Here is a 27480-nt window from a genome sequence, read left to right on the forward strand (position 1 = left end):
AGTCACAGGCACAGTTGGAAACTGACCCAGGATTCCTGTTCTTTTGCTTGCCGGGGCTGTTTGCCGGAGATCACAATCTTTCCACATTAGTGGCCAGTTACATTTATGGTTCTTAATGACATTTAATGGGGCTTCTGGGATAAAGAAATGATGGAGAGTAAAGACTGGAAGATAAAAAATTAAAACTGAAATGACACACAAGATCTTTATTATTGAAGGTTTAAAAATGGCGATCCACTTCACCGTGTCATTCCACTGGGAAATGATTCCTGGGTCTGAGGAGGAACAACTCCTCACCTGTCTTCAAACAAGGTGGGAGGGAGAAGGAAAGAGGAAGTGGGAATAGCCAGTGGTCATCAGAAATCGTGTTCTCCAATTCTTCCCTAGGATTTCATGTCTATATTTACTTCATGTCATTTGTCTTCCCTTCCATCGTATATATGACATGTTCCCGTTTGCCATGCATGTTCATGCCCTTTGTCCTACCTGCGTCTTGTAACAGTAGTGTGTGTGTGATCCATGGAAAAGAAGCAGGCTGGAAGTCAAGTGACTAGAAATCTCTACCCCTAACAGGCCATGGGACCCCGGGCAGGCCACCTCACCTAGACCTTAGTTATAAAACAGGGGCTTGCCTGGTTGGCCTGGAGGTAGTATACCGCTCTAAGTTTCCTTGTGTGTGTCCACCCCCAATACAGAGGAAGAAGTTCCTGTCCCCACAGAACCCCCATCCTCCCCACCCCCAACAATACCTGAGGCTGCTAGCAGTTTTCTCTCCTGGGGAGCACACACAAGGTGTTTGGTCACAGGCACTAGGAAACCTGTAAGAACAGGAAGAGCAACGGGCAATGCTTCTATCAGCATGAGGGGCACGAGCTGGGGACACCAAGGAGAGAGCTTGTTGGTGGCTGGAGACTGGGGAGGGGAGAGGAGTCAGCTCTAAACATCCCTCAGGAATGAGTTGGCGGCGGAAGGTTCTTCTGGTACACCTGGCATGTGTAGCCTGAAGAGGGGGCTGCAATACTTAGCCAAGTACCAGTAGCGATTGTCAGATATAACAGTGACAGTGGCTCACTCACTTTGCTCCATTTCCAGGACACAGTCACCATCATTTTGCTCAAAATTTTGAGAAGTTGTTGTTGTTTCCAATTTGTTTTTGGCACAAGCATGCTGTTCCGATAGGAAACTTTCTGTTGTTTTATGCTCGAGCGGGGACGATGAAAGAGGAGATAACCAAGTGTTTCTTCTGCACTTGGGCAGATCTGGTCGCTGGTAGGCCAGGTGATGACTCTTTAAGCAGAATGTCTTCTCGAGTTTCCAGAAAGGAAACACAGAGTCAAGGGTGGGTCTGGCAGGGCTGGGACAAAGGGGAGCCAAGTGGGGTGCCTAAGGTGCAAAACTGAAGGCGGTGCTCATGGTCAGGCCCTGCAAGCACAGGGTGGGTGCCTGATGCGATGCCTCCTCATACACTTTCCCATGTCTGGGCCCTGAGGCCGGCCACCTCCATCTCTGGAGATCTGGTCTGGCGCGGGTTACCTGCTGAAAGGCACTGAGATTGTGTTCCAAGAGGAAAAGTTGTTTCTAGGGGACTCACATGCACAGAGTAAGACACACATTTCACAGCCCACCTTCATCACCAAAACCATGGACTTTGGAGTCTGATGACCTGGGACTGACTTCCAGTTCGCCATTCATTAGCTGTGTGACCCAGGGAAACATGCTTAATCGTGTGCCTCGACTTCCGTCCTCATCAGTAAAATGGGGAGGACAGTACCTACCTGAGAGAAGAGGACTAAACGAAAGGGGGACGGAGGATCATGAAAACACCTGGCACAGAGCAAACCTCAGTAAATTGTGAGTTCCCTGTGAGGTCGTGATGTTATTTACGATCACGTGTTGGCCAGGAATCCTGGCCTCTGGAAACTTCCATTGGCAACATTAGCACAGTAGGAGGGTTTGGAGCTCAGTCCACGAATTTACCACCCAGCGACATTAACTGGTTTCTAGTCACACCACTAATGACAGTTTAGACACAGTCAAAACAGTGATAAATGGGCCTAGTTGGCCCAAGTTGATGGATTCATAAATATTTAAACTACAGCCTTTCTCTGACAGCAGAGGCATCAGACAGCGTTTCTCTGATAGCAGAAACGCTGTAAGCAAAGGGTTAGGGAGTCAAGGGCCATAGAAAACTCTTTCTGACACTTGGTTCAGGATCAGAGGGCAACGGAGATGTCAATCTGGTTAACCAAGGAGGGCTTCCAGGAGGAGGTTCTGGGACTTCAAAGAGCCTCCAACTAGGCTCAGTTGTTCTTCCATTTTCATCATTATCTCAACAGTCAGCTCTCTTTAAGTATAAAACAGTACAAGATGGGCTGTCAGTCTGCAGGTAGGTGAGTGGAGTCGTCTCCCTAGATGTTTCACGATCCCAGGCCTGGTCCCTTTAAGGCATCGAAACTCAGAACATTCTATCAGCTGCATCGGCCTCCCCGTGGCGCGCTTACGTCACCCTTCGGGGAAGCGGCTGACGTCAGCGCGTTCTTGGCGAGTGGGGCGGGGCCGGTGACTCACCCGGACCGCGCCTCTTGCTCCCCGCCCCCGCATGGCCGCGCGCACGTGAGCGCGCGCTGCGCGGGTTGCTAATTTTAGCTGCGGCTGCTTCCCTGGGGTCCCGTGAGGTGAAGGCGGGTGGAGGGGATGAGGCGGGCAAGGAGCGCGGCTCTCCTCGTCCCTTCCTGCCCCGCCGTGGGTCTTCCTCGAGGACCGGGCCCGGCCCGAGGGGTGGGGGCCCGCGGGCGACTCGAGGTGCTGGAACGTAGGCGCTTACCGAGGCGAGGACCTAGGGGTCTCTCCGTGTGGAAACCCCGCCTCTCCCTCGGCCCTGGACACAGTCGGCGCTCAATAAATGAATCGAAGTTTCTTCCTGGACGGCGACCCTGGGCTTTCGGGAGAAAGCCAGAGGGGCAGGGTTCTGGAAGGTTCCCTGGCGGCTGGGGTGCGGTGCGGGCTGAAATCCGAGCAGGAGCTGGGCGCGGCCCTCGGGGACCGACTGTGGGGAACGGCGCCGCGGGAGTGGGGCAAGTGCGGGGCTGGACCCTTGGGGCCACCGCGTAAGCAGTTGGCGGGGCCGTGGGAGGGACAGTGCCCGCCCGCTGTGAAGGGCGGTGGCCCTTCTAGGGTCAGGCCAAGCGCAGAGGCCTGAAGGTCACCGGGTGAGGAGCTAGCGCGGATGCCTCGGAAGCAGAGCGCCCCGTCCCGAGCCCTGCGCGAACCAGTATGACCTTCCAGGAACCAGATGAGAGCTGCGTTTTCAAGAAGCAGTGCCAGACACCTTGGGAAATCGACACTCTTCTGTCCTCGGTGGGGGTGGGGGTCCTGGAAAGAAGCTCCGTCAGCGTAAAGCGAACTCTGGTTTTGACTTTGCAGAGGGATCCGCGGTGTCACAGTGACCTGCATTCCTGTCATTGGTGTGGTGTGTTTCACAGCCATGGCCTCCCTAGGTAGACTGTAAAACGGCGTTCGCAGAGCCTTTGACCTCGTAAGATTATGTTGGAAATTACACGATAGTAAACATAATGATAAATAGGGAATGTTTTCTAATGGTTGCATCCTTAAAATTTTCTATTTCAAGTTTTTAAAGGCTATATAGCCTTAAAAAAAGCTGACCGTAGGAAAATGGTGGAAAAAGTCGTGGAATAAAGGTAGCTTTGGGGATTATGACATGAATAAATGACAGAAATTGGTATGTGTCATTTTCCTTTGTTTTCCAAAAATACCACCATGTCCTTTGTAAATTGGAAGTTTTTCAGATGTGAATGTGGAACCTGCAAGATTTTTAGGGCTTTATATCCATCTTAAAACTGGTTTTAAAGGATTGGCAGTTACAATCTAATACTGGTATTTGTAACAAATACATCCAGAGGTAGGCATACTGGTTTTTTAATATTGTTACATAGCAACAAAGGTCTCTTTGTCCTAATTTGTAGGACAAAGTTGCAACCACATTTTCCTCAATGTAATGCTTATGGGGGGAGGGTCTTAAATTGATCTGAAAGCAGGTTGTATTAGGGTTCTCCAGAGAAATAGTACCAATAGGATATACAGGCATACCTCATTTTATTGTGTCTCACTTTATTGCACTTTGCAGATAATGTGTTATTTACAAATTGGTACCGTTGGTACTGTTTTTTCCAACAGCATGTGCTCACTTTATGTCTGTCAACATTTTTTTAGCAAGAAAATGTTTAAATGAAGGTATGTACTTTTTTTAAAGTCATAATGCTGTTGCACACTTAAGACTACAGTGTAGTGTAAACATATATGCACTGAGAAACCAACAAATTTGTGTGGATCCCTTTATTGTGATATTTGCTTTACTGCAGTGGTCTTGAACCAAACCTGCAATATCTCTGAGGCATGCCTGTGTGTGTACATAAATGATTCATTATAAGGAATTGACTTACACAGTGATGGAGGCTGGCAAGTTCCAAGATCTGCAAGGTGAGTAAGCGAGCTTGAGACCTAGGAGAGCTGATGGTGTAGTTCTAGTCCAAGTCCAAAGGCAGGACAAAGCCCGTGTCACAGTTCAAAAGTAGGAAGAATTCTCTCACTTTGGGGAGGGCCAACCTTTTCATTCTATTCAGGCTTTTAAATGATTGGATAAAGCCCACCTACATTATAGAAGGCACTCTGCTTTAGTCTATCAATTTAAATGTTAATCTCATCCCAAAACACCCTTACAAAGATAACCCCAGAATAATGTTTGACCAAAATATCTGGGCACCCCATAATCCAGTCAAGTTTGACACAGAATTAACCATCACACTGACCGATCTGATTTCTAAAGATCTTGGCCTTAAAACTGTGACTTTGGTCTCTAAGGCAATTATGAGTGTGAGTTCTTTGTAAATGGTTTCTTGGATGTATTTGCTTCTACTGAAACCTTAGTAGAGAGGATCCATCATTTAATTACCTCTTCCTATGTTCTTGATAGTCTTTATTTTTAAAATCTAGTTCAGTTGAATATAATAATTTCTTTCACCTTTTTTAGAAGCTGAGCTACAGTTATGTTTTAGGAAGCTAGTTGATCTATCAAGTAATCTATCAAGTCATGTTGATTTATCAAGCAAGTTAATCAAGTAATGAAGCTAGCTGGTATTAAATAATTCTTTGTTTTTAACTTAAATATAGGGCTTTGGGTATATAATATAAGCAGCATTATGGTAATATTCTGGAAGTTTAAATTATTGCAATGATTAATGGCATTAGAGTGTTATTTTCTGTTTAACATATCTTTTAAGATAGCATTGCTTTAGCAACATTGTAGTCAAATATTTTGCAGTCTAAATCCTTATTTTAAAAAATCTCATAACTTTTTATATCCTATTTAAAAGTATTGATATTGATATATTGGTTTGGATTATTAGCTTTATAAATAAATACAATCACTGGACCTCTGTCAGTCCCAAAAACAAAACTTGTTTTTGCACCTAAATTGTTTATTTTATTTTATTTTATTTTTAGCTGAGTAAGATTTCAGGCCTTTTTAAAAAGTCATGTTTAGTCAGGTATAATTTACATGCAGTAAAATTCACCCTTTTAGGTATACAGTTCTGGAATTTTGACAAACGTAGTCATGTAATCATTACCACAATCAAGACAAAACATTTCCATCACCCCAGGAAGTTCCCTTATGCTCCTTTGCAGTCAATATCATTCCTGAAAATAAAATTTTAAACCAAATTAATAAAACTTTCTAAAAACATGTCTGATTCATGCCACTGTCTGTCACCATCATAAATGGACTTATTTGGTCTCAATGTAGAATTCACAAGTTATCACATCAGTCGAATAATTCTTTATATTCTTGCTGATTTAGTCAAAGTGTGAATCATTCAATGCTCAATGGATGGCTGCATACAAACATTTAAGCCTTGAAAGGATACAGCACAGCAGGGGACTATCATGATGACTGTTAGATAGGATTTGGTATTTAGGATAATACCAAAAAACTGAAGCGTATTCCTTAACAGGAGCCCTGAGAGACCAAATTGATTCAAATCACACAAGTCAAAGCTTAGGTAAGTCATATAGGCAGCTCAACAGTATTTGAGTCCAGTTGGCCATAATCCTTATTCAAAGTGTGATGGAAATTAAGGACCACAGCTTGCTATAGAATGATCTGATTTAAATAAGTATCCAGTTTTGTCATTAACTTGATAACACAAGCCTTAGTAACCTGGAGACCCACTAGTAGAACATAAAGATTAGAAAACCCTGGAAAAGCCAAGCTTGCCATCCACCACTCAGGATTCCTGCAAACCAACTGTTAGCTGCTGCCGTGGACACAGCATGTGTTCCTTTCCCTTAAGACATTTCCTTCATGTATTTGATGGCAGTGTCTAAAGAAACAGCAGTTTCAGCTTTGTTTTTAGTTAAGCTTCCTCTAGTAACAAAATTAGGGGAGAGATAGGCACAATATTGAGTTCTGTCAGTACTATCTATAGGCCTCCAATTTGAGCAAAAAGGAGCTCTAAGGCCACATGATGTTCCAGTAAATGTTTTTTCTTAAAACATATATGCTGGCCGGGTGCAGTGGCTCACACCTGTAATCCCAGCACTTTGGGAGGCCAAGGCGGGTGGATCACGAGGTCAGGACTTCAAGACCAGCCTGGCCAAGATGATGAAACCCCGTCTCTACTAAAAATACAAAAATTAGCCAGGCGTGATGGCATGCACCTGTGATCCCAGCTAGTCGGGAGGCTGAGGCAGAGAATTGCTTAAACCCAGGAGGCAGAGGTTGCAGTGAGCCAAGATCGCCCCACTGTACTCCAGCCTGGGTGACTCCATCTCAGAAACAAACAACAACAGAAAAAAGTATATATGCTATCATCCACCTTTCAAAGGATGACTTCTGCCCATTTGAACCTCTGGGAGTTCTGTTTAGCCACAAAGTCCAGGATTTTTCCCCAATTTATGGATTAGTTTCAAATTCCATATGACCGATACGCTACTACTGCCAAGAGTGAGCCCTCAAGAACCTCATTGGAATCATTCCTCCGTGGAAACTAGCTTAACTTCATAAGCCTAACAGTTGCTCTGGTTTTTTGCTACAGCATAAGCCTTACCTAAAGCCATCCATAGATTATGGTTCCATGGATTTTCCTGTAAGGAAAAGGAAGTAGTTGGGACATAAGGAAACAGAGGAGAAAGAAAAAAGACCACAGTAAACAGTTGCCACCTGAGAATAACAAGACTTCAAATGTTCATAGTTAAAGATCTGATGAGAATTCATTATGATGGTAACACAATTGAGAAGGAAATTTGGTTGTTTCTGTTGCATGTAACATTTTAAGATAGTAACCAGAATTATGACTGATAATGTTATTCCAGAACTCTCAAATTTCTATGAATTTCATACAATTTTTGAAACATATTAATAACACATTCATACAAATATAATCCAAAGAAGGTTTAGCATTACTTATTTGGCAATGCTTCCCGTATAATTTAATATACCAAGTAAGCCCAATTAGCTTAATATTTCTCTTTTCATAAGGAGAAAATCAACTTACAAAGGCAGATTAATGGGAGAAAAAGCATACAAACTTATTAGCATGCGAAGGGAGGACTATCACAGAGTGATTACGCCACCATGCAATGGGGCACAGATGCTTGTATATACCCTTCTTAGGAGAAAGGGAGATGGGGGAAGTGTAGATGATTTTAGGGTGGTAGTAAATGAATTTTGGGGAATTCAATAGGCATGAGGAACATACAATGGCCTGAGACAAAGTCTGTTGGGCCCGCAGAGTAGACAATGGTTTGTGACAAAAGTCTGTCCAAATTTGTTGACAAACTTCCGTTTTTCTTCCTGTGATATGAGTTCAGTTACTGGAAAGGGACCACAGGTAATTGTTTTCTTCTTTGGTGGGTCCAAACTTTAGGCAGATCAGGGAACTTCAGAGAACAGATTCGTCTTGTGCTCTGGGAGAGAGAGTGCGGAGAGGGGTGGGGCATTTCAGAGAGACCTTGAGAGGCTTCATCTGAAGTTCAGCATGTTAAAGTGCCATACTTTAGGGTGTTAGTTTCTGAACCCCAGCACCACTGAAGTTCAGGAAATGCCACCCCAAAATGTGTATATTGGTATATATATATATATTTGTATATTGATTACTTTGAGCTAAAGGCACTTGAAAAATTGCAAAACGGAGAGGTTCTCTGAGTTTCCCTCCATTTGTCTAAAGACACATCCTACAAAATGAAGTCAATTGTTACCAAACCTCGACGATTAACTCTTATCACAGGAGAGGAGGCCAGAAGTCCACCACACCCAGACCCTGTCACAAACCATCATCTATTCATCTAAGGACTCATTCATCTTTCCCTAAAACCATTGACTCTGAAGATCTTTCTTTTCTTTACCTGCTGGTCATTTTACCCATTCCAGTAGCGGAGTTGAGTCAAGGGACCCTTGCCCTTTTCTTTCTTTCTTTCTTTCTTTTGAAACAATTTTGCTTGTCACCCAGGCTGGAGTGCAATGGCGTGATCTTGGCTCACTGCAACCTCCGCCTCCCAGGTTCAAGGGATTCTCCTGCCTCAGCCTCCCAAACAGCTGGGATTACAGGCATCTGCCACTATGCCCGGCTAATTTTTGTATTTTTAGTATAGGCAGGGGTTCACCATGTTGGCCAGGCTAGTCTCGAACTCCTGAACTCAAGTGATCCACCCATCTCCACCTCCCAAAGTGCTGGGATTATAGGCATGAGCCACCGGGGCCTGGCCCTTGATTGGCCCTTTTCTTGATTGGCCTGCCTGATTATTGCCGTACACGATTATTAGCTAGGTTGCTCATTGTAATCTCCGTCTTTTGGCTTTTATAATAAAATTTCTCCACACTGTGGCAAACAGAGCAGACTGAGTTTGGGGATCCCTCTCTGCCAACCTTGGTTTGGCAGTGGCTGTTTTCCTCTATCTAAGGCCACCCTGCCCACACAACTATAGCTCTCTCTGGCTTCTGAGAAGAGCTCTTTCCCCTGGCCTTTTCAGACCTGGAGGTGGAAAGGCTTCTTGCTCTAAGGACTCCCTGGCTGTTCCACCATTTATAGTCGGTTTTCCTTAACCCTAGCCTCACTTTTGTAAACAGTCACTTAATTGAATCATTTATATCACACTTGAGGAGTTTACTCTTGTAAGCAGGGCCTAAGCATCCTTTCCCATTCATGTCTATCATTCCACAGAAAAAGTTGCATTAGGGACTGTGGAGCAATGAAAAACACTTTCATGTTTGGTTTGGTTTGATTTTGAAACAATTAGGTTGGTGCAAAAGTAATTGCCAAAGTAATTTTGCCATTGAGAGTAATGGCAAAAACCGCAATTACTTTTGCACCGACCTAATAATAAACGTCTCAATTCACTAGTTGGGAAGCTAAAAGTAGTGCTTGCTTTGGCACCACATATAGTAAAATTGGAACAATACAGAGAAGGATGACACACAAATTCGAGAGAACTAAAAAAGTAGAAAATGTAGCAAATGAGAAAATAGAGAATACTTCAAGTCTTTACTGTAGCCATGTAAGTGGGGAAGAGAGGAGGCAAAGCAAATTTGAAGGGGAAAGTGACACTTCCATAAAGGTAAAGAGAGAGGAAAGGGGACAACCACAACCCCGAGACAGAAGCACCAAGGCTTTGGAGTGTTAATTAAATGATTTAACTGTACCCTGCTCTCATCAGTCTTTGAAATGCCAGTTCTTTATCTGCTTTTTACCCTCGAAATCTTCAGAAATTACCTTTAAATAGGATAGCACACCTGTCCCTGGTAGGGGAGAGAAGAATTGTCTTTTAGAATGCAGATGCAGGTGGCTGGAACTGGCCTGTGGGCTCAAGGGGAATAATTACTCTCTGATTTTTCTTTTGGGTAAATACAGGTTTTCATATATTGGATTTTCTCAGAATGAGAAAAGAAAGAGTGACAATGAAGAAAAATGAAACAAGATGGAGAAATTGAGGACGATAATTGTTTATTGAACCAATGATGAATGAATGAGTAAATTGTGAGGGCAAAACACCAAAAAATAGTAACATCATTCTACAACCTACAATATATGCCATTTTGTCATATGTCACTCATAATAAAAAGAGAAAAGGAACGGGTGTGGTGGCTCACGCCTGTAATCCCAGCATTTTGGGAGGCTGAGGTGGGACAGTCTCTTAAGGCTAGGAGTTCAAGGCCAACCTGGGCAAAATAGCGAGACCTTGTCTCTACAAAAAAAAAAAAAAAGGCCGGGCGAGATGGCTCGTGCCTGTAATCCCAGCACTTTGGGAGGCCCAGGCAGGCAGATCACTTGAGGTCAAGAGTTCAAGACCAGCCTGGCCAACATGGCGAAGCTCTGTCTCTACTAAAATTACAAAAATTAGCTGGGCGTGGTGATGCATGCTTGTAATCCCAGCTACTTGGGAGGCCAAGGTGGGAGGATCCCTTGAACCTGGGAGGCAGAGGTTGCAGTGAGCTGAGATGGTGCCACTACAATCCAGCCTGGGCAACGGAGAGAGATTTCATCTCAAAAAAAAATTAGCTTGTATGGTGGGCATGCAGCTATAGTCCTAGCCACTTAGAAGGCTGAGGCAGGGGGATCATTTGAGCCCAATTCAAGCTACAGTGAGCTATGGTGGCAACAACACTGCACTCCAGCCTGGGCGACAGAGTGAGACCCTCTCTGCAAAAATAAAAAGTAAAAATAAAAAAAGGAAACGATTAAGGAAGTTATACAAACAACACAGAGAAAATCCGTATCTAAATGTTTGAAAAAAATAAGTGAGAATGCAAACGTTTACTTTTAGAGAGTGTTAATTGGATATGTTACATAGTAATAAAGTTCAGTAAACAGTGGCTCAAAGTTATATGCCTGCTCTGATTTTCTAAAGTTGCTAATTTGACCAGTACTATGGTATTAGAGCAGCTAAATTATGAACATAATGAAACAAAGAGTGCTACTTTTTCTTGCCCAATGCACACAGAAAAGAGAATTTTCTATGTATGCCCAGCGAAACTGTCAAGAGTGAGGGTAGAATAAATAAAATATTAAATAAGCCAGGTGTCAAAAAAATTGCTTCTTTTTTGCCCTTTCTCAGGGAGCTATGGAGGGGGTATTCTATCAAAATGAAGGAATAAATTAAGAAGGAGGAAGGCAAGGGATGCTGGAACCAGGGGCTTCAACTAGTGCTACCAAAGAACAGAGAATAATCAAAAATACTCGTCACATGGAAGATTGAAATAAAAATTTGGAGATAGGGGAAAGAAAAAAAATAGATAAGAGAATGGAAGCCAGAGATAAGAGGAAAAGAAATGCATACTCTGAGCCTATACAGTTTCAAAAACTGGATGGCAAATCTGCCTCTCAGGTTTCCTAACATCCAAAGCCAAGGGGAAAATATGCCCAGTTACAAGTTGCATAATATCCTTTACAGTTGATTCCCAAAAGACCTCCTCTGGATCTTATGAAAAAGATCCTTTGCTCTAAGCCTTATCCCTACAGTCAACTATTGTGTTTCATTTTACTGTTTCTTGTAGCATACCTTATGGCCCCCAAAGCATTGTTAAGTAAAGGCAATATAAGGACTCAATAGGGATCTCAGAGGTGGACCAAGGGCATGTGAATGGTTGGTCAGGTATTTTGAATTGGCATCCCACAGACTTCACAGGAGGCTAGGAGGAGGATGGCTGTGGCAGGTTAGGCTCTCTAGTATCCTGAACAATTTCACTCTTGCCCCAAACTAGCACCCTGTAAGCAAAACAAAGCGTTCTTCACTGCACTTATCCTCCTTAGGGCACAGTTTAGCAGCTGTCTGGTTACTGGAGCATGTTCATTTGGGTTCTCATGCCTCACCCCGCCCCACCCTATCCCACCCCAAATAGCTCACTGGAGTGTACCTTCCTACTTTTTTTCTCCTTTCTTTCTTCTTTCTTTCCTTCCTTCCTTCCTTTCTTCCTTCCTTCCTTCCTTCCTTCCTTCCTTCCTTCCTTCCTTCCTTCCTTCCTTCCTTCTCTCCCTCCTTCTCTCCTTCCTTCCTTCCTTCCTTCCTCCCTTCATACCTCCCTTCCTTCCTTCCTTCCTTCCTTCCTTCCTTCCTTCCTTCCTCCCTTCATCCCTCCCTCCCTCCCTCTCTCTCTCCCTCTCTCTCTCTCTCTCTTTCTCTCTTTCTTTCTGATGGAGTATCACTCTGTCACCCAGGCTGGAGTGCAGTGGCGTGATCGTGGCTCACTCCCACCTCCGCCTCCCGGGTTCAAGAGATTCTCCTGCCTCAGCCTCCCAAGCAGCTGGGATTACAGGCATGCACCATCACACCTGGCTAATTTTTGTATTTTTAGTAGAGATGGGGTTTCACCATGTAGGCCAGGCTGGTCTCAAGCTCCTGACCTCAAGTGATCCTCCCACCTCGGCCTCCCAAAGTGCTGTGATTACAGGTGTGAGCCACCACTCCCAGCCACCTTCCTACTTTAATTTCTAAGACAAATTTTGGTAAATAAAATTTACTAATGTGTTATAGTTCCAATAATGTTTTACTTCTTTTAGACTAGATTACCTGGCCCTCCCATTAATCCAATTCTGAACACAATCTAAATGGAATGCTTTCTGATTATCCTTCTTCCACAGGTAACACTCAGCCTATCATGCCCTCAAGCAATCTGCCATAGCATTTATTTCCTGCAACCAGGCTTCTATTAATAAGTGACATTGCATTTAGTTAAACGCAATAAAGTTTGGACAAGTAATCAGAATTTTCAGTTACTGATCACATATCATCTCCCTAAAAAATGATGAGAATTCACTGTACAGCTTTGAAAAAGTCAACCCCTTATCCTTTCATTTGGTATACTTTCCATTAATAGTTTTTGAAAAACCAAGTATAATTTTTCTTATCAATTCAGTGTTGGACATTGTTTAACCTATAGTTCACTAGTTGTTAAATAAGCATTGGAAAGAAATACATTATTTCTTTGCCATTGAAAATATTATTGGCCAGGTGTGGCGGCTCACTCCTGTAATCCCTGCACTTTGGGAGGCCGAGGTGAGCGGATCACCTGAGATCAGGAGTTTGAGACCAGCCTGACCAACATGGAGAAACCCCGTCTCTACTAAAAATACAAAATTAGCCAGGTGTGGTGGTGCAGGCCTGTAATACCAGCTACTGAAGAGGCTGAGGCAGGAGAATCGCCTGAACCCGGGAGGCAGAGGTTGCTTTGAGCCGAGATTGAGCCATTGCACTCCAGCCTGGGCAACAAGAGCAAAACTCCATCTCAAAAAAAAAAAGAAAAAGAAAATGTGATTATATTATTTCTTTGCCATTGAAAGTAATGGCAAAAACTGCAATTACCTTTGCATCAACTTAATACTTTTAAAATAGCTTCAGAACTAATCTCTAGGAAGATAAAATTGTGTACCATTAACGCTTCTATGCTTAGTAGGTTATGTTTAGTCACAGAAAGATAGCTAAGTCTCTCTGACATCCTAAAATTAAAAACCTTAAAAGATTTCTGTTTGTATAGTATTAACTTCTCTTTGCCAGGAAGCTTATTAATTATCTTTCAGAGTAACAAACTACCTGCTTGCCAATGACGGTCCACTTATATTACTGTGCTAGAATTTCTATTGTCTTTAATAAATGCTTGATATCAAAGACTAGAAAATGCTATGGTAGTCCAATAGCATTCATGGTAACATTTTTATTCTGACCTGAAATAAATTGCCATGTATTAAATGAAACGGAGACTGAGGAAAAATATTTCTTCACAGTTAAATCTACATTTAGCATTGCCATAAAAATAAATGTAACCAGTTCTTTTATTTATCATAACTACTATTAATTTTTAGCTCTCTTTAAAAACAGAAAAATGTTTTTCTCAAACTTGATGAGATTTATGAACAATGATCCATAAAGTACTAACTGAAGTGTTCCTATAAATAGAACCATCATAAATTTAGAAATAATTTTTATAAGTGAGAATATATCACAAATGTTGAAGTTTTTTCTTCATAAAGTTTTTTTTCCAAATTTAACAGACTATTTTGACTTTGGAAAAATCTATGCAATAAGAATATAATTTTCATTTGTTTGAACCTTGTATTTTCTGCATCCAGAAGCTCTCAAATTCTGTGCTATGTAAAAAATGCCACTTAATAGAGAAACTAGTTAACTTGTATGTAAATCTATAGCCATAGGATATTAATAGAGAAAAACGGACTATTGCCTTCTGTTATTCCATCAATATTCAAAAGTATATACTAATGCTTCAATTTAACTGGCTAAAGACTCTTGTATATATTTATGTCATCCAATTATGGGGAGAACCTATATTACTCCTTGTTTGACTGACTTAGTTTCTCAGTGTTAAATTCATTTTATGGATGGAATAGAAACAAAATATTCTTAAACTTTTTAGAAACTGGAAATTTGAAGAATCGCTAACTAAATGTTTAAAAAGGTTTTGCTTTCTAAAATTCAACTGTCCAGTTAGCTGTACTTTTAGCATATGACACCAAATCTTCTTGTTGCCCAACTTACTTACATCTTCCTCTAGACTGTGAGCTCCCTGAGTGGGAAATTATGGCTTTTCATATTTAAATACTTAGTGCTTAAGAAGCAGAAAGCACTCAGTAAATTCTTGTTGAGTGAATTTGACTAGCAAACCACTACAAGGTGAATTATAATGAGCAGTATTTTGAAATGAATCAAATAAGGCTCTCTACTCTTATCCTTTCTCCTACAATCTCTATTTTATACCCAATAGGCATGGTCTGTTTTTATCTATATGGTGTGTGTGTGTGTGTGTGTGTGTGTGTGTGTGATGTGAATGTTTCAATGCCACCCTTACAGTCTTGGATCAGAAAGATTTAAGGGACAGCCATGATTTTCCCACTTCTAAAAGAAGTGTTTTCACATAATTTAGATGTCCATTAAACACTTTCCGCGGTAAAGATACATGATTCCGATTCCTTTGCGTTAGATGTGCAATTTCATACAATTAGAAGAGAGAAAACATGAACATACAGTCATTTTTTTAAAGAGGGTGTTGCCATGGGATGGAGTAAACATCAGATGACTGGAAATAAATGCTCTATGGCGGGAGGTTCAGTAGTACAACCCAGGCACTGACTGGGGAGATATGGATTCTAGTCCCATGCTCCTCTGACTTGCTGTGAGAGCTAGACTAGCCTCTGGGTACCTCTTTGTTTCTTCATCTGTAAGATGAAGATGCTTCATGACCTTTAAGATTCTTTCCAATTCTGTAGTTCTGTGCTTTGAATAACTTCAAAATAACAGAATACTTGAATTGCCAAAATTTAGGCCTTCAGCCTTTTTTTTTCTTTGCTCTATTGTGCCTTCAGTAAATCATTATGATGCAAACGTGAGTTTTTCAGAATTTCCATTTTTCAGATGGGAGTCTGAGCCGCCTGACTTTGAGTCATGTGATAGATTGCCTAACCTCATCTTAGGCAGCTAGCTCCCTTGGAGGAGGAAAACAAGCTAGACTCCTCAGGACAAAAGAGCTTATTCTACATCACTGCGATGCTGGCTCAATCTGTTATTCACTAATTTTTTTAGATCAAATTGAGTAATTTCACTGTTCAGATTTTCCTCCTGCCTGTCTTATATGCAAACAAACCAATGTTTTTTTGGAACAAATGCAATGTAAAAATCACTGTTCACGCTTCCTGGTATTCCAAACTCCTTCCATAATTCCTTTTACCCTCCCCAAGTAGCTCCCAACTTTTGTTCCCTTTCCAATAGTAGAGCATTCTCCTGGATTCTTGATGTTTACCCACCTTTTTTCTACCCTGAACCCTGGATCTCCACTCCTTCCATCACCATCTTAAAGGCTTACAGATCCCCTAGATAAAACACCAGGATATCAAACATTGCAAAATGACATAGATACTTCAAAAACTTTCTTCTCTAAAGGAAAATTAAGAACTTGTCTTCTTTGAGCAGTATATACTACCTGATTTATAACTATCATCTAACACCATTACATATCATACTTTAATTTTTAAGATAAACAATAAATACAAGTCAGAATAATATTAGAAACAAAAAGGATTAAAAGAGTACCAAATAGAAAGCAAAGATTTGGTTGTGGTACAGGCTCTGCCACTTGAACCAAGCAATTTGTAAGAGCCATCCCCTCAGAAAGTCTGTGATTCTGTGACTTACTACATCTGTATCTACACATGGATGATAGAATCCTCCAGAATCACAATACAAATCCAGGTGACTCTTCTGTTAAAGAAAGGGAGGAAGGAAACTAATATTTTTGAGAGCAGAATATACCCCATATCTGGTGTTGATCATAATACAGAATTATCTCATTTAGGTGTTTGTTTTGTCTTGTTTTTTGAGATGTCCTGCAGGCTGCAGTGCAGTGGAACGATCTTGGCTCACTGCAACCCCTGCCTCCTGGGTTCAAGCGATTCTCCTACTGAGCTCAGCCTCCCATGTAGCTGGAGTTACAGGTACATGCCACCACGCCCGGCTAATTTTTGTATTTTTAGTAGAGATGGGTTTTCGCCATGTTGATCAGGCTGGTCTTGAACTCCTGACCTCAAGTGATCTGCCCTCCTCGGTCTCCCAAAGTGCTGGGATTATAGGTGTGAGCCACTGCACCTGGCCTCATTAGTTTTTTAAGAACTTTAGCAGATAAGCCTGTTCCCTGTGTGATGACATAGAAATATCTTCAAGCTGAATTGTTTTTAAAAATGGTAAGATACATATGAGCATCCATGGCATAATCTCATTAAAGAAAAAAAAAGTAGGTCTTGCATATGCCTGGAAAATTCTGGAAAGCTACGCAAGAAAATATTAATAGTAGTTAACTCTGATAAATATTATTGGGGGTTAGGAATAAAGAGAATATTTTTACTTTTTCATTTTATATTCTTTTGCACTTTTTAGAAAAACCCAGGGCAGGCACTAACCTTGTTCTTATATCTGCTTTAGGAGAAAGGAAACAAGAGGAGGCTTTGAAGATCTAAGAAAATCAGTATTTGTAGTGTAACTTATTTTATTGTTTTCTTCATCTGTGATGAGAATGATATTAAAGTATAAGAAAAGACATTTGCCTAACTATAGATAAACTCATAACGTTTTCTTTTACAGGAATAAATGGGGAGATACTAAGTTGTCTTTGCTCTGCCTTTGGAATGTAACTTTCAATTTTTTTGGTTAATGTAGATCAGAGACAAATGAAAGTGGATGAAATAAAGACTTGTGTGTGCAATGTGATGCAATTACAATCAGACTTCACTTAATGACAGGGTTGTGTTCTGAGAAATGCATCATTAGGCAACTTTGTCATGAAGTATCCTAGAGTGTATTTACATAAACCTAGATGGTATAGCTTACTACACACCTAGGCTATATGGTATAGCTTATTGCTTCTAGTCTACAAATCTGCATGGCATGTTACTGTATTTCTTCTGAAAAGGAGTTTAGATAACCTCTAAACAAGGTATTTGATTCAGATATAATCACAATTGTGAGGGGACATTACGATAGAATTTTACCATTCTCTAGAAAATAGCTGATATGCACATATGTAGGGAACTTGGAAGTATTAGTTGCCAAGATCTAACTAGGGCAAGGCTGGAGTTACTGATGATCTTCCTCACCACAGATAATTTTCTTTTAGTAATGAGAATTTTCCAAGTTTTTACAAGAAAGAGGGAAAATGTGTTTACACTGAGAACTATAATGTATGAAAACTTTAGCAGTAGGTTATCTAATCCTTTCCACTCATTATACTAGTAAGAAAACAGACTCAGAGAAGATCGATAACTTGCTAGAGATCACACAGCTAGTTACTAGGAAAACCAGGACTTGGTCTAGGTCTCTGACCCTGAATCCAGTATTGGTTTCCATGTGCTCTGCCGCCATGGCCACTTTGTTGAACCATTTAGAACCTGAATTCCTGATCAGGACCAAAACCACACTGGGTAGAGGAACATCCTTACTTCCAAACAAAACAAAACCTAACAAAATATCCAATGTTGTGATGATGATAATTTCTATTTATGAGTTCTATTATTCTATGTACTGAAATAGTACAAATAGTCCAGAATTTCACTAGAACACCATCAGTGGAAGCCACCAATTTTTCTCTCTCTTTGTCTCTCTCCCTTCCTCTGCATCTCAGCAAGATAATATTCTAACCCCTCCATCCCTCTTCCTTCTGTCATTGTTTATTCTTTCTTTATAAAAACAAAAAACCTGTAAGCACTTTATAATCCTTCTCAGTAAAATATTCTAATACACTACAGCACTTAAATCAGAAAATTCTTTGTGAAGTCTAACCTAGAGGACTCCAGTGGAAACCCCTTTCAGATAAGTATATATGTATCAAAAGAACACAGGAAAACTAGAAAACTTCCAGTGAACAAAAAAGGGATGTCAACCATAGAAGGTAACTTCACTTGGCTTCGTGCAGACTGTATAAGGAACTGAAACACAAAAGAAAAGGCACAAAATCTGGAACTTAGGTCAAATCCACCAAGAAGAGAAATGAAGCAGGGCAGAACAGAAGGCTCCGTGTCAGAGAAGCATTAAACCCAAAATGGGAAATGAAAGTCAAATGACAAAAGACAAAGGGAAATTAAACATTCTTTACATAAGGAACTAGAGGAAGAGGAAGGAAAATATTGCCTTATTAGGTGTTGGAGGAGGACGTACATACTCACCAGCCTGGTCAACACAGATTCAGAGGGAGTCACACTGCTCTATGGGAACAGGTGGGCTGCCTGTCTCCCAAGAGGGCTTCCAGCCTGCCATTTGTTACTCTTGGGGAATTATTTCAAAAAGCCCCAGTTTCCTGAACTTTAAGTTGAAGGTAGTAATGGTGCCTTCCTACAAGGTTATTCTAAAGGGCCAATCATACGTTGTTTCTAAAGCACTTAGCACAATGCCTGGCACATAATAAATGCAGGGTAAATAAAAACTGTTATTAATAGCATTACAAACTTGTTAATCCACATTTTTAGTTTTTCCTTATGCGATTATTTATTTATTTTTATTTTTACTTTTTTTTTTTTTTTTTGAGACAGAGCCTCTCTGTGTGGCACAGGCTGGAGTGCAGTAGCACGATCATGGCTCACTGCAACCTCCAACTCCCCGGCTCAAGTGATCCAGCCTTCCAGGTAGCTGGGACTACAGATGCGTGCCACCATACCAGGGTAATTTTTATATTTTTTTGTAGAGACAGGGTTTCACTATGTTTCTTATGCTGGTCTCGAACTTACGAGCTCAAGCAGTCCTCCCGCCTCAGCCTCACAGGTGTAAGCCACTGGGCCCAGCCTTCCTTATGCTATTATTTATTATAGACATGGTATGGTATAAAGACACAGGTAACTGCCTTCCCAGTATATAAGGCCATCGTTTCTAATAATCTGTTTTAATCAACGCCCTGATGATGGACCATTAGTGACAAATTTTACTATCTCAAATTCATAAACAGGGAACAGAGGTGGCTTAAGCCATTTCTCAATGAGATATAGCAAAGCAGTGGCTTAGCTGAATACAAGACCTGCATCTCAGAGTCCTGTACTGTGGCCAGGAAGTCCTGCTAAGACAAAAATAGCCATTTTGTTATTTTACATTCTTATTTACCATCTGTATCATGTAAGCAGTAATTTAGACTGATTTCATTATAGAAAATCTACATTTGCCCTATGGCATTAAATATTTTTTGAAAGGAATGCCTAAAGCACCACTAATGTTTGCAAACTAAGGGCAGCAAAAGTTGAAGGGACGGAAGCATGCAATTTTAAAAATGTGTTCATATTATCACAGAACAAATCACTCACAAGTGATATACTCATTAGAAAAACTTCCTTCTATATTTATCATTCTAAAAAACTGTGTGTCTTATTTAGCCTTATTTTCTGCCCCTCTGCAATACCAATATAAATACCAGTGATATTAATGGCCGGCAGGGCACAGGTGGCTCACACCTGTAATCCCAGCACTTTGGGAGGCCCACACCTGTAATCCCAGCACTTTGGGAGGCCAAGGTGGGCAGATCATCTGAGGTCAGGAGTTTGAGACCAGCCTGGCCAACATGGCGAAACCCCGTTTCTACTAAAAATACAAAAATTAGCCAGGCGTGGTGGCACATGCCTGTAATCCCAGCTACTTGGCAGGCTTAGGCAGAAGAATCTCTTGAACCCAGGAAGGGGAGGTTGCAGTGAGCAGAGCTTGCACCACTGCACTCCAGCCTGGCGACAGAGCGAGACTCCGTCTCAAAAAAAAATTAATAAAATAAAATACATAAATAAAATAAATAATAGCCATTATTTATTCCTGCTTCCTTAGCATGCCCCTTCTCTCTCTTTCAGGTCTCCAGCTTTCAGTTGTAAGATACTACATCGAAAAAGGGTGTAAATTGGTAAAGAGATTACAGAGTAAGCATTTACCCATCCCATATACTTCGGTAGGGACCAGAAAGGCCAGAAAACTAGAGACTGAAGCCATCCAGATTAGAGGTTTCCAGATTCAGAGTGCTGGGCTCAGTAAAATTTCAAAAAATTGGGGGTGGATTGGCATAGAGATAATTAGAAAAACTTCCTTCCATGTTTTACTCTTACTTTTGCCATGTAAGGATATTTAAACCAACAATTGCTACCATATACTGACAACATTCTTTAGTAAAAGACAGAGTGTGTCAACTTTAAGAAAAACCTGGTAGGCAGGACAAAAATATCAGAGTCAAGGCAGTTCACAGGAAGTGACCAATGATCACTTTAAACCATCTCACATGTATGCATGGGTGTTTACTCAATTATTTCAAAAAATAGTTTCTCCTCATTTTGCTGGAGACCAGTAAAAATGGACTGGCCTAGTTCTGTGGACTGCTGTTTGGGAGCTGCTCTACAGACTGCTAACTAATCCATTTGGGGGCTAGGTAAATGTGAAATCCAAAATCAAGCAGATGACCTTCACTGAGGGGTGACTCTAATTCCAGGCCCTGTGCCCAGTGCTTTGCTTGCCTGAGAAGGGGTGAGCTCCCCGTCGTGTGTGAGTAGAGGAGCCTGCTCCTGCCTTTGTCTGATGCTGATCACCACGACAACCACCACAACCCAGGAAAGCTCACTGGTGAGTTGCTCTTTCCAAAAACATGATCACTATGTGAAATTTTAAAATTCCGATATAACAAAGCCATGAGCAGCCTTTTGGAGGCTGCTGCAGCAGAATCTAACCACACTGGGATTCGATGTTCTTCTTTCACAAAGGGACAAAAAGTTGCCAGGTTTTTGGGCATAAGCTTCTGTGCCGTGTGACAAAGCACTGCTTTGACCATTGTGCGGGGCCTGGTCTGAGACCGCAACAACCAACCAGTTAGGACAAACCAAAAATAGCCCCGTCTTCTAAATCAAGACAGGCGGAGAATGACCACCCTGAGTCACCCAAGTTCAATTGTTACACATTTTATTTTTGGATAGCTTTAGTGGGCACCAAAAGTGTTTCATTTGCTGGTTCTCTCCAATGAAAGTACAAAGAAAGGAACTAAGTCATGTGGTTCTGTTTGACTTACCATTAAGGCTGCAACTAGTATGGATGATGTGATTCCTCAGCTTTGGAAAGCCCATGCTAATTGTTTGGGATGGTATGTCTCTTTAACGTCCTAAATTGCCAAAAAGATCTTGGCTCACAATCTGTTGCATAAGCAATTTTGCTCCCAGGAATGCATGCATGTTATCATTTCAAGATCTTTGTTGCCATTCAAAGTGACAAAACACAAGTATATGAGAGGCAGGTGTGGAATAGAATGGAATAAAGAGCTTATTTGCCTTATTTGGGCATTTTTCCTTTCTATTTAACATATTCAGTTAATTTTATGTGTTTATAATTTGCACTGTAAATCTTCTAAATGTATTTCATCTTATCAAATGTATTACTATCATCCTTAAAAATGATTTTCATGCATACATGTAATCCAAATTATTCACCATCATCTGGTCCTCCTACCACTCCAACCTTATATTTTATTGTTCTCCTTCCATTCACTGCTCCTCATTATCCTCTTTGTTCTTGTAAAATGCCAAGATCATTTTCACCTTAGTGTCTTTGCATTTGCTATTTCCTCTGCCTGCAATGCCTCTGTGATCTTCATATAGCTGGTTTCTTCTTGTCACTTAGGTCTCTGTTCAAATATCATTCCTTGGAGAGGCCTTCTCTGACCACTTTCGCTGAAATATCCCATCTCCATAAGTCACTCTCTAATATATCATTTCATTTTGTTATCTTTATAGCATTTATGAATATCTTTTTTCTTTTGAGATGGAATTGCACTCTTGTTGCCCAGGCTGGAGTGCAGTAGCACGATCTTGGCTCCCTGCAACCTCCTCCTCCTGGGTTCAAGCCATTCTCCTGCCTCAGCCTCCTGAGTAGCTGGGATTACAGGGGCCTGCCACCACGCCAGACTAATTTTTGAGACGGGGTTTCACCATGTTGGCCAGGCTGGTCTCGAACACCTGACCTCAGGTGATCCTCCCGCTTCGGCTTCCCAGAGTGCTGGGATTACAGGCGTGAGCCACCACGCCCGGCCATGAATATCTATTTTTAAAAACCTTGTTCACTTATTTATCAACTTGTTGTTTGTTTGCCCTCTGTAGACAGAAAGCTCCACAAGAATAGGGACTTTGTCTTGTGTATTTTTTTTTTTTTTTTTTTTTGAGATGAAGTCTTGCTCTGTAGCCCAGGCTGGAGTGCAGTGGCACAATCTCGGCTCACTATAACCTCTGCCTCCCAGGTCACAGTTCAAGTAATTTTCCTGCCTCAGCCTCCAGAGTAGCTGGGATTACAGACACATGCCATCATCCCCAGCTAATTTTTGTATTTTTAGTAGAGACGGGGTTTCATCATGTTGGCCAGGCTGGTCCTGAACTCCTGACCTCATGATCCACCCACCTCAGCATCCCAAAGTGCTGGGATTACAGGCATGAGCCACCATGTCTGGCATCTTATTCTTCTTTTTTTTTTTTTTTTTTGAGACAGAGTCTCTGCAACCTCCGCCTCCCAGGTTCAAGCGATTCTCCTGCCTCAGCTTCCTGAGTAGCTAGGACTACAGGTGCCCACCACCACACCTGGCTAATTTTTTGTATTTTTAGTAGAGACGGGGTTTCACTGTGTTAGCCAGGGTGGTCTCAATCTCCTGACCTCGTGATCCGCCCGCCTCTGCCTCCCAAAGTGCTGGGATTACAGGTGTGAGCCACTGCACCTGGCCGTCTTGTTTATTCTTATAGCTCAATGCTGGAATAGTGTTTGGCATATAGCAATACTAAATAAATATTTGTCAAATGAATGAATAGATGATGAATGAAAGGATAGACGAATTCATGAGCATTTCCATATTTTGTCAACTTTTCCCAGAGATTTTGTGTCTAAATGGCACAAAGGCTAATGTAGGTTCACCAATTCTCTTGATAATTTTATCAGTAAAGATAGGCCAAATGACTCATGATTTAAGTTATCTGGCTTGGCACTCTATAACCAATCCTATCACCAAATAGTTGCCAAATCTCCCCTTCACTTAAGTTATGTGGCTCAGTTTGACAGAGCAATCTAATAAGTGTGCAAATGATGTTTTAATATAAAAAGAAATGATTAGATGCAATTTCATGATTTAGAATAGACAAATGTTTTTCAGAAGTATTTATTTCAAACAAACAGCTAACATAATAATTGCTGGTAGGAAAATTAAAAAAAAAAACCCACTAAGGCAAAAGACTTATTCTTCCCATTTTTAAAATATTGATCTGGAAGTTCTAACCAATGCAATAAGATAAGAAAAAGAAAGAAATGATATAACTATTTTGATGTACAGACAAAAATTATCTTTATAGATAATGATAATCTATCAGGAACGCTCAAGATAACTTTTTTAATGGACCAAGAATGGAATTTAACAAGGTAGAGTTAAAAAGTGATAGCTTGTAGAGCAGCAATGGTTGCTTAGGAAACTACAAAGGCCAAAACACAGCTAAAGACTTTTATGGAGGCTGGGCACAGTGGCTCATGCCTGTAATCCCAACACTTTGGGAGGCCGAGGCAGGTGGATCACTTGAGGTCAGGAGTTCGAGACCAGTCTGGTCAATATGGTGAAACCCTGTCTCTACTAAAAATACAAACATTAGCCAAGTGTGGTGGTGTGTGCCTGTAATCCCAGCTACTCAGGAGGCTGAGGCAGGAGAATCTCTTGAACCTGGGAGGCAGAGGTTACAGTGAGCCGAGATTGTACCACTGCACTCCAGCCTGGGCAGCACAGCAAGACTCCATTTCAAAAAAAAAAAAAAAGAAATTTATGGATGTTAATATACCAGCTATATACCAGCTATAGGTTTTTCTTTTCCTAAGATCCAAACATGGCATTATCTTAAACTGAGGAATATAGCCATGGATTTTAATTTAATATATATTTTCCTATGAAAAAGCATATCTTATCACTTGTTCATTTGGCTAATATTTATATTCCTCCTCTATTTGTAGTTCCATACTAAGAACTATGGAGAAAACAAAGGGAAAAGAAGAAAACATTTCCTCTGCTTTTAAAGATTTTATAATCCAGGCCAGGCATGGTGGCTCACGCCTGTAATCCCAACACTTTGGGAGGCCGAGGCAGGCAGATTGCTTGAGGTCAGGAGTTTGAGACCAGCTTGGGCAACATGGCTAAATCCCATCTCTACTAAAAATACAAAAATTAGCCGGGCCTGGTGGTGGACACCTGTAATCCCAGCTACTTGGGAGACTGAGGCAGGAGAATTGCTTAAGCTCAGGAAGTGGAGGTTGCAGTCAGCCAAGATCACACCACTGCACTCCAGCCTGGTCAACAGAGCAAGACTCAACCTCAAAAAAAAAAAAAAAAATTTACAATCCTGTTAGAAAGAGATATTGTAATGTATACATGCAAATGACTAGAAAAACATTTCTGACAACAATTATTTTTCAGCAATAAGCATTTACTTATTACTGACAAAAATAAGAAAATACCTATTAAGCATCTGTAATGAGAAGGTTCCTTTGCAAGTTGTATGCAGAGTGGTGAGTGGACTTACTATAAATATAAATAGAACCCAGTCCTTGCCATTGGTGCAAGATATTAGGGGAAATAAGGCACAAATCTTTAAGTTATAAAGCCATTAAGCTGAACTTTGAAAGAGGAAAGGAGCCTTTCAATGAACAGACCACATGGGATTCCAAGTGGAAAGCATAACTTTGGGTAAAAAAGCATGGGACGTGTTTGTGAACACGGAGTAATTCTGTTTGGCTGGAAGACAGGTAAACATGAAAGGGGATTAGGAGGTAAGACCAGAAAGAAAGATGGGAGGTCAGGCCTCAGATGGGGTCTTGAATTCTTTTTTGTTTTTTTTGTTTTTTTTTTGAGATGGAGTCTCCCTGTGTTGCCAGGCTAGAATGCAGTGGTATGATCTTGACTCACTGCAATCTCCGCCTCCCGGATTCAAACGATTCTCCCGCCTCAGCCTCCCAAGTAGCTGGGACTGTAGCTGGGACTACAGGCTCACCACCATGCCCAGCTAATTTTTGTATTTTTAGTAGAGACGGGGTTTCACCATGTTGGCCAGGATGGTCTCGAACACCTGACCTCAGGTGATCCTCCCGCCTCGGCCTCCCAAAGTCCTGGGATTACAGGCGTGAGCCACCGCGCCCAGCCTTGAATTCTTTACTGCAACTAATATAAGAAAGCAGCCTTACAGGAATATTCGTCTGACAGCGGCATTTGGGCTGAGTTGAAGTGTGGAGAGACTGTTAGGAGGGGCTGTTAGGAAGCTTGAAGAACAGGGAATAGGGACCTGCACTATGCTGGAGAAGCCTTGAGAGGCACTGCAGATGGGCTTGACACTTTGGCATCCAGACAGTGCTTGGCCTTTAGGAGATAGTCAATAAATATTCATCAAGTGAATGAATGCTTTTTCTGTCCTCCCTTGAAAATAAGTTCTCAGAGCAGCATCTAGCTTTCTTTGAAGCACTATCTACATGTGATCATCAACTTCTTTGTGAGATTGTTTGCTGAATGTCTTTTTCTCCCGTTAGACTATAAGCTCACCAGGGGTAAGACCTTATCTCTCTCTCTCTTTCTCCTCTCTTTCTCTCACTCTCACTCTTGCTGTTTTTCTCTCTCTGCTTTATTTTTTCCACACTACATCCCCTGAGTCAGGCATATAGTAGGCATTCAGTGAATGCATGTTGACTCTGTAATTAGTCAACTCATTAAATATGGGCTTAAGAGAGATGGAGGAGTGAAAGACGGTTCCATTTTAAACCTTATTTCAATGTTAGTGGCTTATGTTCTTTACAAATATTAATAGGGAAGTTAGGAGGAGGAGCTGGTTGGAGGGACAAGATTATTTGTTCTCATTTTAACCCCTGTATTTGAAAGACTAGGCGAATTATCTAGATGAAGCCATCTAGCAGACAATTGAAAATATGAGCCTGAGCAACATGGCAGGACTCCATCTCTATAAAAAACAAAAAACAAAAACAAAAATTAGCTGGGCATGGTGGTATATACGTATAGTCCCAGCTACTTGGGAGGCGAGGTAGGAGGATCACTTGAGCCTGGGAAGTCGAGCTGCAATGAGCCATATTGTGCCACTGCACTCCAGCCTGGGCAACAGAGCAAGACCCTGTCTCCAAAAGAAAAGAAAATGTGGGCTGGGCACGATGGCTCATGCCTGTAATCCCAGCACTTTGGGAGGCAGAAATGGGTGGATCACCTGAGGTCAGGAGTTCGAGACCAGACTGGCCAACATGGTAAAACTTTGTCTCTACTAAAAATACAAAAATTAGCTGGGTGTGGTGGTGCATGCCTATAATCCCAGCTACTCAGAAGGCTGAGGCAGGAGAATGGCTTGAACCCAGGAGGTGGAGGTTGTAGTGAGCTGAGATTGTGCCATTGCACTCCAGCCTGAGTGATAGAGTGAGACCCTGTCTCAAAAAAAGAAAAGAAAAGATGAAACTAGAACTCTGTAGATAATTTGGTCTAGGGATAAAGATCTGGACTAGGATAACATCTGCATGGAGGTGTTAATTGAAATACTAGGGGTACTTGAGATCATCAGAAAGGAAATATAGAAAATGAAGAAAAACAGAATTGAGGAGAAATCTTGGGACACACCTGTGTTTTTTTGTTGTTGTTGTTGTTGTTGAGACAGAGTCTCGCTGTCGCCCAGGCTGGAGTGCAGTGGCGCGATCTCGGCTCGCTGCAGGCTTCGACCCCCAGGGTTCACGCCATTCTCCTGCCTCAGCCTCCCGAGTAGCTGGGACTACAGGCGCCCGCCACCTCACCCAGCTAATTTTTTGTATTTTTAGTAGAGACGGGGTTTCGCTGTGCCAGGATGGTTTCGATCTCTTGACCTCATGATCCGCCCGCCTCGGCCTCCCAAAGTGCTGGGATTACAGGCGTGAGCCACCGCGCCT

General features: G+C 41.6%; 1 long non-coding RNA gene across 1 annotated transcript; it reads right to left on the minus strand.

Moving 5' to 3' along the window:
• Nucleotides 1–191: 191 nt before the first annotated feature.
• Nucleotides 192–15887, minus strand: LOC129458022 (uncharacterized). The gene is made up of 3 exons (XR_008649507.2): nucleotides 15822–15887; nucleotides 7125–7161; nucleotides 192–5715 (listed from the first exon to the last, which is right to left on the minus strand). It is a non-coding gene; the product is annotated as an uncharacterized lncRNA (long non-coding RNA).
• Between the last annotated feature and the right edge of the window lie 11593 nt (nucleotides 15888–27480).

This window comes from Symphalangus syndactylus, chromosome 19 (assembly GCF_028878055.3).
Source record: "Symphalangus syndactylus isolate Jambi chromosome 19, NHGRI_mSymSyn1-v2.1_pri, whole genome shotgun sequence".
NCBI classification, from domain to species: Eukaryota; Metazoa; Chordata; class Mammalia; order Primates; family Hylobatidae; genus Symphalangus; species Symphalangus syndactylus.